At 41.5% G+C, this 12350-nt stretch overlaps 1 protein-coding gene across 3 annotated transcripts in view; it reads right to left on the bottom strand.

Annotated features, from left to right (window-relative positions):
* The window catches only part of PRKACB (protein kinase cAMP-activated catalytic subunit beta), a 156941-nt gene that overhangs the window by 68546 nt on the left and 76045 nt on the right, over window positions 1-12350 (bottom strand). The gene's annotated exons all lie outside the window — the stretch shown is intronic.

Raw genomic sequence — 12350 nt, forward strand, 5'->3', positions numbered from 1 at the left:
AATTATTACAAATAAGTATAGTAGCACAAAAACTTTGCCACTTATTTTGCTCAGCATTATCTAAAACTATGCATTGATTTAAACCCAGCAGTTTGTCTAAAACAACTATTAATAAGCTAGAAAGAAAGCTAAAGTTGCTTGTCTGAAACAGGAGGTCTTTCTGAAGATAGGGGAGTCACCAGTCTTACAGGCGGGTGATATCACTGTCACTCATTGCTGACTGTACCCTTTTCCAGAGCTTTCCAGGCTATGCCTAGTAGTTCCCATGCCCCAGTTCTGTTCTAGAGCTGAGAAAGCTCAAATCCAGAAGAGGAGGAAGGAGAGAATGTGTGACTAGCGATTCCCCTGTCTTCAGAGAATACATTACAGGTAAGCAGGTTTGCTTTCTCTAAAAAGGTGAATCACCAGTCAAAAAGATGGGACTGGTTGTCTCCGACAAAATAAAAATGAAACAAAAACAGTAACTTCATCAAAAGCATGATAATTGATTTTGACAAGTTAGAACTCTCAGTATTTTTTTAAGACAATTCTAAATAATACAAATGGGCCCTAGGGGCTTGAGTTGGGCTCTGACTCTCAGAGAGACCCTGGAGAACAGACTGTGCAAACCTGCTGTCATGTGAGGAGTCTGTACCTAGGTGGCAATGAAATATAAATGGGTGGACTGGACTCAGTGTTAGAGCCTTACATACCTATTCTAGGGAAGCTGACCTTAAATGCAATAGCCCTGACGTGCCCCTCCAAGGTTGGACCAGTTTAGGCATAAATGAAGGAAAGCTCTTTGATACAGCAATCCCAGGCTTGTTGGAGCAAAAAGAAACCAAAAGAAGGATGGACTTTCTAAGGTCTTTAGCCTGCTCCAGACACAAGGCAGCAGTTCTTTTGCAATCCAACGTATGCAAGGCTTGTGCACTTTACTGAAAGGTAGCCTTGGAAAAAGGTTGGAATGATAACGGATTAAAATGGGTCACAATTTTTTGGCAGGAACTTAGGACTTATGTGTTTTGTTACTCTATTGTGATGAAATTTAGAATAAGATAGAGCATGAAGTCAGAGGTACGAACAGGTAGAGAGAACATTGTACAAATCATCACTCCAAAACTTTCATCACCACTCCAAATGACAGAAAATATTCACCGATGTCAACTGTGCTGTTTGTACCTCTGACTGTGCAAGTCAAACTGCCCCCCAAAACCTACCCCCACCCCGAGTTACTACTGCCCCCTCTTACAGTGGTATAAATAGTAAACTTATGTGTGAGCCTCTCTCTCTCTCTCTCTAGACAGCAGCCCGAACCAGCATTTGCGATAAAAACCTTTTTGCTCGGTAACATACAGCTAACACAGGCACAATGTAAAGAAAAAAAAGATGTAGTTATTTCTGGCATTAAAACCTGCATTGCTGTGCATTACTCTATTGTATTTGACATTAGGAGCTGCTCATTACTATTAACTCCGCCCAAACTCATCCTACCTACAAAACAAATGTGAAAAATATGCATCCTAACGTGCGATGCGGTAAATAACACATTCGTTACAGCGTTATCGTTAGCGTTAAGGCCACAGTGCAAAATGATAAATGACCCTCAATTTGTACCCTGAGGGACAGACCTCAAAGCACTGAAAACCAAATCTGACTAGGCCAAGGTACAGCTATGAGAAACATAGTTCCCCAATCCCTTCTCAGTTTTATTAAGCTTCTCACCACTTAAAGGTGAGAAAATTGTTGGGCAGACTAGATGGACCATTTGAGCTTTTTTTGCCTTTAATACTATGTAAGAATATACCACCTACAGGAGCTGCTATCCCCAATTTAGGGAGAAAACATCTGACAGCCTGCTTTCTGATCTACTTCTGGAGCAGAATGCTAGCAGTAGCTTTGGGGGTTGGAGAACACCTCCAGAATCCCCCTACTCTTCGAGTCAAATGTCAAAGTGGATTAGTGCCCATGCTTTGATTCCTTTGAACAATCCTTGGGACTATGGACCTTCAGCTTCATGTTCAATTGATCAGAGCCCAATGCTCAACATGAGCTTGGACCACATGGTTACTCATCTCTGAGGCCTCTATTTGCTTTGACACTTAAAAGGTGGATGCCTCCTTGTATACTTCCTTACCATCAATGGATGGTGCAGCTCTATGGCTCTCTTGCTTCATATTCAATGCTGATTTGGTACACCTGCTGTTCTTAGTTCAAGATAAAATTATAGTTTCATCTGATGGATTCTTAATTACCCTCAGTGACATCCTTGAACAGATATCACAAAGGGTTGAATCATGATTCTCTCCCTAACACCTGGAGGAGGTCTGGTAGTGGTCCATGTTTTGCCTGCAATTAGGGTAAGACTTGAAGCCACTGGTGGTCTTCTCAGGCATACTATTAAAAACTGACAAAGCAAAATAAAAAAAAGAGGCAATTTTTACTTACAAGATGACCCAAGGAGAAAACACCCTATCAGAAAGCTTAATAGGGGATGTGATCTACAGCAAGCCCATTGACAAAGAAATACTGGAAAAAACAGGTTAGGAATTAGCAGGGGCACAAAGTAGTTATTTGAGGCACACTGAAGACAAACTTGAAAAAAATAAGCCAAAAAGGCAGAATTAACAAGACAACACTGATCTATTTTGAAAAAAATGGATTTACTACCGAACAGAAAAAGAAAAACTGAGGCATGCTATAGGAACATGGCAACTACTGTACATGCCCAAAGGGATTTCTAAGAATCTCGTGGAAAGAGCTGGAAAAGGTCCGACAGGTGTAGAGTGACAACATCACTCATCTCTGTGACTGGTGATTCACCCTGGCTCTAGAGAAAAGCTAAAATTGTCAAAACTGGTAAAATTAAATTATTTTCTTCTGCTTGGATTCAGGGAAAATGACATTTCCTAGCAATGCATGGTCACTACATGAGGAAGAAATCTCTGAAAGGGATTTATTATAGGAAAAATTAACTTTAAACATCAACAAGGCAGGAGAGATTATTTCATTCAAAACTTCAGAGTTACAAACCTAGGTTTATTTCTAGTTGCATTAGTACCTTCTACAGTTTTTAAACAATTTCATTGCTTGCACAGTACAAGCATAGAAAAAGCTAAGAAAATACAGACCAAAGTTCCTTCACAAGATGGGATATGTAATAGGCTTAAAACACACTGTTTCAATATTACAGTCCTGGAAAACTTGAGGCTTTGCTCAAATGTAAATATTTAGTTGTGAATAAGCTAAATCAGTGGTTCCCAAACCTGTCCTGCAGGACCCCCAGCCAGTCAGGTTTTCATGCATGAGATAAAATTTGCATGCACTCCACAGCATGCAAATTTTCTTCTCATGCATATTCATTGTGGATATCCTGAAAACCCGACTGGCTGGGGGTCCCCCCCCAGGACAGGTTTGGGAACCTCTAAGCACATGCAACCACAAACTTGAGTTATCAAATCCAAATTGTATACTTTATTGCCAATAATTGTTTACAGTACCTATTGAAGCAATGCTCAGTCAATATTTAGGTACTGAACAGCAAATTGGTTAACAAGGAGCAATTTCTGTATGTTCAAAGTCAAGTTTAACAGAAAAACTGCTACTCACTTACAAGAGTTGTAATACTGTGGTGTCAAACTACTATTTTTGAAAGCTTCTTTGCATTTGTAGCTAAGATTTTACTTAGTGAAATCATATTAAAAAAAAAAAACAAACAATTCCGTCCTCAAATTATTTCAGCACTGATTAAGAATGATAAAGCCATTCAGTAAAGGATTTCAGAACCTCATTACAGCATCCAGAGCTGAAACACTGTTCATTAATAATGTAGACCTAACATTACAAAAGAAAACAAAATACAACTTCAGGTGTAATTTCAAGCGTAATGCAGGTTATTTAACAAGATTTTAAAGCAGCACTGGAGTCTTAGGAAAAAAAAAGTAATTCTAATTACCGCTTCTAAGCAAGAGGCTCAGCTTGCATTCTCATTCCCTCCTTGAATGCTCTGCTAAGACTACAAACTGACATTGATTGTGGTCTGTGGTTTTAGCAATAGGTACAGCTGTTTGTTAAGAGTGGGACAAGCCATGAACTTATCTTAAAAGGTCACTAAATGACACTACGTACCTGACAGATTTGAACCAGTGACCCAAATCTAAAAGGCAATGTATCTGAGTCATTCAGCTGGCCACACCCTATTTCTTAGGGAGCAAGGTAGAGCAGCTTGGGTAGTTACAAATTACAAATGTATTTTCTAGCAAAGTTTCAAAAGAGAAACTACCCAGGATTCTCTTTAAAAATTATCTGGTGTAAAATATGCACACTATAAGCTCTCACAAACTTTGTACATATCTGTGAAGGCTGCCAGAGGGGGACCAAAATAGTATGCAAACTTTTGAAAATGTCAAGTACCTGCACTACTTTCTTTCCCTGGCCTAAACACCTTCCCCCACCTTCCCAGAAAGCCTCTTTGCATGTAGAAAATATAAACACAGAGAAACATAATGGCAGAAAAAGAAATTATGGCCTATCTAGTTGGCCCATCCTCCTCAACTATTCTGTTTTACAATCCCTACCACTCCCTGAGAGTTAATCTGTGTTTATCCCATGCTTTCTAGAAGTCATATACTGTCCTCCTCTCCAAAATCTCCATGGAGAGACTGTTCCATTCATACACCAACCTCTCTGTACAGAAATGTTTCCTTAGATTACTCCAGAGTCTACCCACTTTCATCCTTTTCCCATGACGCTTCATTCTATAGAACCTCCTTTCTGTTGAGAGAGACATACCTCTTGTGCTCAAAAACCTTTGTGTTATTTAAAAGGTCTCCATCATATCTGGCCATGTTTAGATCTTTAAGCCTGTCCCCATATGCTTTAGAATGAAGACATTTTAATAGCCACCCTCTGGACCAACTCCAACTGGTTTATATTTTTTTTTTAAGATACGGTCTCTAGAATTGTATACGATATTCCACATGAGGTCTCGTCAGGGAATTATACAAGAGTATCACTTCTTTTTTTACGCTGATCTTTCTTCTCGCTATGCACCCAAGCACTTTTCTGGCTTTTGCTGCCACCATATTTATCTGTCTGGCCACCTTAAGATCATCAGATACGATCACCCCAGATCCGTTCTCTCTTTGTGCTTAGATGACCCTGGGAGCTGCAACTAACCCATATGCCATACAGAGCATGCTACTTCCCTCCTCCCGCCCCCAACAACAAACACCAAAAGCAATTAAGTGGAATAAAAAAGGCTGCAGCTTTATAACACAATAAAGTTATCACTCTGTACCTAGACCAGTTATAAGGAACAAAGTTACTGTGACCATGCCCTCTTACTGGCCACCATAGCCCCAAGCAAGGCAGCACCTTAACCCAGATGCGTTCCAAGCAAGGGGGTCCTGCTTTCCAGGTGTGGTACCCACCTTTCCAGCAACTTGCTATTTACGTCAGCCCTGCGGCTGACCTACTTCAGGGGAACAACTCCAGTCAGATTTCATTGGCCCAGGTATCCACCAACACCCCAAGGCTGTGATATTCAACCCAAGCAATTACACGATTATAAGGTCCACTATGTAACACTGACCGCTAAGGCATGCAGTACTACATACATGATATAGCTAACAACAACTGGTTAATCAAAGATTGTTATCCCACTTGAGACCATAGTAAAAAGTGACTCATGCGCCTGCTTATGACATATGGCTACCCAGGAACACTCGCATTCCCCCGCCCCGCTATCAATAACCCCTCCCATTACAACTTATAAATAAACAAAGCTTTCCAGGCGGGGGAAGAAACCCAATTGTTGGGGTGGATAAAGCTGCCCTGAACTAAAAGGAAGAGATAGGCCCATGAGAGGCTTTATGGGGAGCTCTGATGTCATCAAGCATCAACGACAATGACCATTTATGCTTCTTGTCCCTCCCCTTCTGGATGTCATCTCTCACGCCCCACTGACGCAGAATAGCACGGAGGATCAGGACCCCATGTGAACAGAGGTACGCTGGAGTCATGTAGAGTGAGGCCAGCCCAGCACATGTTGCCAGGTCACCTGTGGGCTCCGAGCATCTAGCACAGGCCCATTCATAGAATGTCACCCTTATACTGTATCACTCCCTTCAGTTTTTGCAGCCCAAATGCATGACTCTGCATTTTATTTTATTTTTTAGCTTTAAATCTTAGCTGCCAGATTCTAGACCATTCCTTGAACTTTGCTAGATCCTTCCCGGATATCTACCCTGTTGCAGATTTTGATATCATCCGCAAAAAGTCAAACCTTTCCCGATTCCCATTTTTGCTAGCGACTTTACGCAATGTCGCTCATAAAAATGTTGAAAAGAACTGGTCCTAGAATCATTTCCTGCGGCACACTGCTAGTAATGCCCCTCTCCTCGGAGTGAACTCTGAGAAGGTACCGAGAAGAGCCTCCAAAATGATAAGGGGAATGGAACAACTCCCCTATGAGGAAAGACTAAAGAGGTTAGGACTTTTCAGCTTGGAGAAGAGACTGCTGAGGGGGGATATGATAGAGGTGTTTAAAATCATAAGAGGTCTAGAATGGGTAGATGTGAATCGGTTTTTTACTCTTTTGGATAATAGAAAGACTAAGGGGCACTCCATGAAGTTAGCAAGTAGCACATTTAAGACTAATCGGAGAAAGTTCTTTTTCACTCAACGCACAATTAAACTCTGGAATTTGTTGCCAGAAGATGTGGTTAGTGCAGTTAGTATAGCTGTGTTTAAAAAAGGATTGGATAAGTTCTTGGAGGAGAAATCCATTACCTACTATTGAGTTGACTCAGAAAATAACCACTGCTATTACTAGCAACGGTAACATGGGATAGACTTAGTGTTTGGGTACTTGCCAGGTTCTTATGGCCTGGATTGGCCACTGTTGGAAACAGGATGCTGGCTTGATGGACCCTTGGTCTGACCCAGTATGGATGTTCTTATGTTCTTACCATCTCCTACTCAATCAGTTTCTAACCCAGTCGGTTACTTTAGGCTGAGCCGTAGCTAGTCTATGGCTGCGGTCATAAGCATCATTCACCAGGAGTGCCATCGTGCTGAAGCATCGGCAGTACCCTCCCCCCTCCCTCCACAGTGAGAAGTAGTACGGCCCATGGGGCAGTCAGCAGTGTCAGATTCCTCCTCCCTCTCCCCGCCCTGGGAGTGAAGAGGTTAGGGCCGCAAGAAGCAGCAGATTCATTTTCCTTCCCCTGCCCCGGCAGTGAGAAACAGTGCAGCTGTAGCCCACGGGGCTGTGAGACATATCAGCCTCCTCCTCTCTCACTGTGGGGCCGCAAGATGCATTGGCCTCCTTTCTCCATCCCTCCCCTCCTGCCACTCTAGTAACGAGGAGCAGCGTGGCTAATGGGGCCGGGAGAAACACTGGCCTCCTCTTCCCTCACCCTGCTTTGGCAGTGAGAAGCAGCACCGCTCTCTCTGCAGACTCCAGCCCCCCCAGCCCTTCCAGTCAGAAACAGGAGCAGCACTGTACACATGAAGGCTAGGAGAAAGCTGAAGAGTCTGATGGCTCCTGGGGGCTGAAGGAGGAGGCTGCTGCTGCTGCCCCTTGAGCTTCCAGAGGGGGAAAATAAAAGGTCGTATGTGTGTCTGACTGAGCATGTGTGAGAGAGCATATGAGTGTATGATTATGAGAGAGTATGAGCAACTGCGTGCGTTTGAGCACGTGAGAGAGCATATGAGTGTTTGTATGATTAAGCATGCGAGAGCACATGAGCTTGTATGTGTGTGTATAGTTCAGCATATGAAACAGAGAAGGAATGAAAATGTGTGTATGCATATAACTGAGCATGAGAGAAAAAGCAAACGGGCATGTTTTTGTATATATGATTGAGAATATGAGACAGCGCACAAAAGTGTGTGTGTATGGCTGATCATCTGAGAGAGAGAGAGAGAGCGAGAGAGAAAGCACGGAGAAAATTTGGGTGCAACAACCCCACTCCCCACCCCACCTGCTAATACATGATAATCTCAGGGCATCTGGAAATCAAAAGTTCCCAGATATGAAAAGCAAGGGATTGATTTTAATTATTGTTATTTTGTGTATCAGCTGTTTTGAAATATTTTATTGGCATTTGGAAAAGTTTTATATGAATTTTTAATTAATGGATGTTCTATTTGTCAGGTTTTTTTTTTTAAATCTATTTTTTATTAGTATGTTTTTAATATAACATTTCTTGTACTTTTGTGTAGGGTCTATAGTAGCTTGGCTTGTTCTTTTTCCTAATAAGAGGTGTATTGGTGTTTTAGGGGCTGGTGTAATATTTACAGTGTTGCCTTTTTATAGGTAGGAATGTTACTGTGAGTGCTGGCATGTAGTGCTGTTTTGGTATGGGAGGTTTATTATACTGTAATCATAATTCAGTTTACTCATGGCTTTCTGAGGGCCAAGCCTACATCTAACATACGTTACCATAGGCATAATACCATATGGGTTCCAAATGCCTTACATACAAACATAAGAATTGCCATACTGGGTCAGACCAAGGGTCCATCAAGCCCAGTATCTTGTTTCCAACAGTGGCCAATCCATGACACAAGAACCTGGCAAGTACCCAAACATTAGATAGATCACAAGCTACTATTGCTTATTAATTACAATCATAGCAGTTTGTGGATATATATCCTCTGGAAACGTATGCAAACCTTTTTTTAAACCCAGTTACCCTAACTGCTGTAACCACATCCTCTGGCAATGAATTCCAGAGCTTAACTATGCACTGAGTGAAAAAGAATTTTCTTCTATTTTTTTTTAAATGAGCTACTTGCTAACTTCATGGAGTGCCTTCTGGTTCTTCTGTTATCTGACAGAATCCTTTCATGATTTTGTAGACTTCAATCATATCCCCCCTCGGTCTTCTCTTCTCCAAGCTGAACAACCCTAACTTCTTTAGCCTTTCCTCATAGGGGAGCTGTTACATTCCCCTTATCATTTTGGTCGCCCTTCTCTGCACTTTCTCCAGTGCAGCTATATCCTTTTTGAAATGCGGCGACCAGAATTGCACTCAGTATTCAAGGTGCGGTCTCACCATGGAGCGATACAGAGGCATTAGGACTTCCTCTGTTTTATTTTCCATTCCCTTCCTAATAATTTTTTGCAAGGTTTTCTGCATGCAAATATAATAAGGGGGAAAAAAGATCCTCATGGCGCCAGGATCACTCTGCTGGTTTCAATTAAGCTGGAAGCCCAAAGAAGCAGGAGTTAACTGGTAGGTCAAAATAAAAATCAAAGCCCCCTGTATTTAGCAGAGTCTCTCTTGGCTCATGCTGTTTTATGTTGTGCTCAGGGTGAGGGCACACGTTTTCACTAGGCCGTAGATGCCAAATGGCCTGGCTACGGCTCTGATTTTAGGGCCCATAATGAGGCCACTCGGTTTATTTATAAGTCACCCATGCAGAACAATGTTAAATACCTGCACGGTTTTCCTTCCCTGGCTTAAACACCTATCCTTGCCCCCCTCCCCCCTCCGAAAGCCTCTTTGTATGAGTTGCTATGGAAACCCATACATACTTTTAGCTGAGCGGAGGAAGGCAAATTTTTAACGGGGCCAATTGACCTGGGCAAATCTGGCTCGCATACTCACTCAAAAATGCAGTGTGATGCCACCCCTCCCCCCCCCCCAGCTTGGTGAGCAGGGCAGTCACCCTTCTGGCCACCCCTTGCGAGAGCCCTGATGAAAGGAGAAGAGAACTCCATTTTTGAACTGATTTTTCTCAGTACTTGAGTTTTATCAGTCCACATGCAAGCCCTGCCCCTACCATCTATGGATTTTCAGTTTGAAAAGCAAGCCGACAGAGGGAGCAGGCTTAGCACACAGAGCTATGAATGCATGCTGGGTCACGGTTTTGGGTTCAGTGTAACACTGCAGCGAGTTTCACTCTTATAGAGCAACACTCTGCACACATCTCCCGGGGCGTGGATCAGCTAAGAGGCGGTGAAGGTGAGAGTAAGGGTATTTATTTTCTTTTCAGGACAGGACTAGCTTGTTCTTTACAGCTCATTTATCTTCAAGAAGACTTTTTTCTTTATTGTACATTTTTTTTTAAAGTATAAAAAAAAAATAAAGTAAAAGAACACCACCCTCTGGTTCTGAATTAAGGTACTGAGGAACGCTATTGGGTCATTTTTACTGCATGTGTGAAATTCCACCACCAGCAACAATATTGGGAAAGTAGGAATTTCATATACGTCCATAAACCTAAGCTCAAAGTAACCCCCTCACACTGCTTGTAGATTGTAGAAGGAACACACAAATGCTCTAGTTCATTAGAAACTAGCAATGTAATTGATTTTCAGTATTTCACAATGCCAGACTGTCTGCTAGAAATTCCGACTAAACCAAAGGAATATATATGTACTGTTAAACAATATTAAAAATTTAAAATAATATATTTTGCATCCATCTTGTTAGATCAGATTAAAAACTGTAACCATACCAAGTTCTCAGGTTGGTGAGTGCAAGAATGCAAGAAGAGGAAAAAAGACATATCTCCAGCAAATACAGAACACAAAAGTTAAAAAGAAAAAAAAAATTCATTCAGAATCAAAAAAATAAGTGAACACCTGCATGTAAAATAACTCTTAAGGAAAATGATTATGGAATGTGATCCTTTGAGTGACTGTGAAAGAATGCAGCTCCATCTGGGAACAAAAATAGGAGTTTAGGTGCATTTAGTAGTTTAAATGTGAACCTTACAAAACAAAATGGTTTAGTGTGAAATGGCGGTTTCCTTTAAATCACAGTACTTTGCTAACAAACAGGCCAATTCAGAAAAACGCGTGGGAGAGCAGGCGAGCGCCACTTCTCCTGGGCGCGTGATTCAGGAGGGTGGCCTATGCAAATTTGGGCCCACGGTAAAAGGAGGCGCTAAGGACACTAGCACGTCCCTAGCGCCTCCTTTTTGACAGGAGCGGCGGCTGTCAGCGGGTTTGACAGCCGACACTCAATTTTGCCGGCATCGGTTCTCAAACCTGCTGACAGCCACGGGTTTGGAAAATGGACACCAGAATAACTGAGCGTCCGTCTTCCGACCCGTGGGCCGCGGGCCGATTTTTTTTTTTTTACTTTTGGGGCCTCCGACTTAATATCGCCATGATATTAAGTCGGAGGGTGCACAGAAAAGCACCGGAGCGCACTGTACTGTATCGGCCTGATACTGCTAAAAAGTCACTAGAAATTATGATAAAATAGTTTTGGTACTGCAACGTTTTGCATTTTTTCTATGAGGGTCATCTATCCGTTGCCGATTTTTCTAAAAGTAAAAAAAGTCTTTAGTTAGTTATTTTACTCAACGGTAAATCCTATTTTAGAAAGAGAAAATAAAATGTTGCAACTCTGGTACTTCATAATGTCTGGGTTCATTAGACCAACACAATACAATTTAAATGGCACCAATCAAAGGCTTCAAACAATACTGCCCAGAAAAAAAAAGAAACCTAACAGGATTTCTGAGAAACAGAAACCTATTCAAAACACTGTGGCATACTACACTACTTCCGTACAACCACAACTATAATTGTATTTTTAAATTACTGGTTACAGTGAGCTATTGTCTTCCCAGCTCTATTCTTTCACAATCCAGATCTCTCTATCAAATCTTACTGTTCCCTATCATAACCACGGGTGATTTTAATACCCACCTTGACGTCTCTCATTGTCAATTTTATTCTGTTTTAATGTACTTTTTTCTTTCAAACTCCTCGTATTCACCATCACCTTGATTTTTATTTTTTTTTTAATTTTTAAGTCTTTTGGTTGATCACCCACACTTTTTTCCCCGATCTTACTGTTATCTCTAGTTCACCATTTCATTTTTAACACGTTATTCATTCTGCTCCATCCAACACTGATTCTTGTTGCATTCTCCACATTTGCGATAACTTGCATTAGCTGCTAATGTTTTTTTTTTCCTATCTTCCAATATGCTCGTTATTCACAGCTGCTCTACTCTAATTCTGTAGTGTCCGAAATCAAATAAATATTTAAATCTCCTAAGGCTCACCACCTCTCCCTCCCCATCTTAATGACACAATGCCAAACCTACAGCCCTGGATAAAATGCTCCCTCTACCTACACTGCTAGCAGCTTTACCAGGCAGAATCTCAATGCAAGAAATCTAAATCTCGAGATCTTTTAACACTTGGCTCTCTCTACCCATTTGTTGTTTCTACTTTAAATCTAGCTAATTCTAATACCAGTACTATCCATCACTCATCTGTTCCTCTGCTAATCAACAAGGCAAGGTCCTTTCCATCTTGAATTCTCTTTTACACCCCTCTGTCTCCCATTCCTTCAAATTTCTTGAAATATCTTTAGAGAACTTCTACTATATAT

The sequence above is a fragment of the Rhinatrema bivittatum genome, chromosome 10, assembly GCF_901001135.1.
Source record: "Rhinatrema bivittatum chromosome 10, aRhiBiv1.1, whole genome shotgun sequence".
NCBI lineage: Eukaryota > Metazoa > Chordata > Amphibia > Gymnophiona > Rhinatrematidae > Rhinatrema > Rhinatrema bivittatum.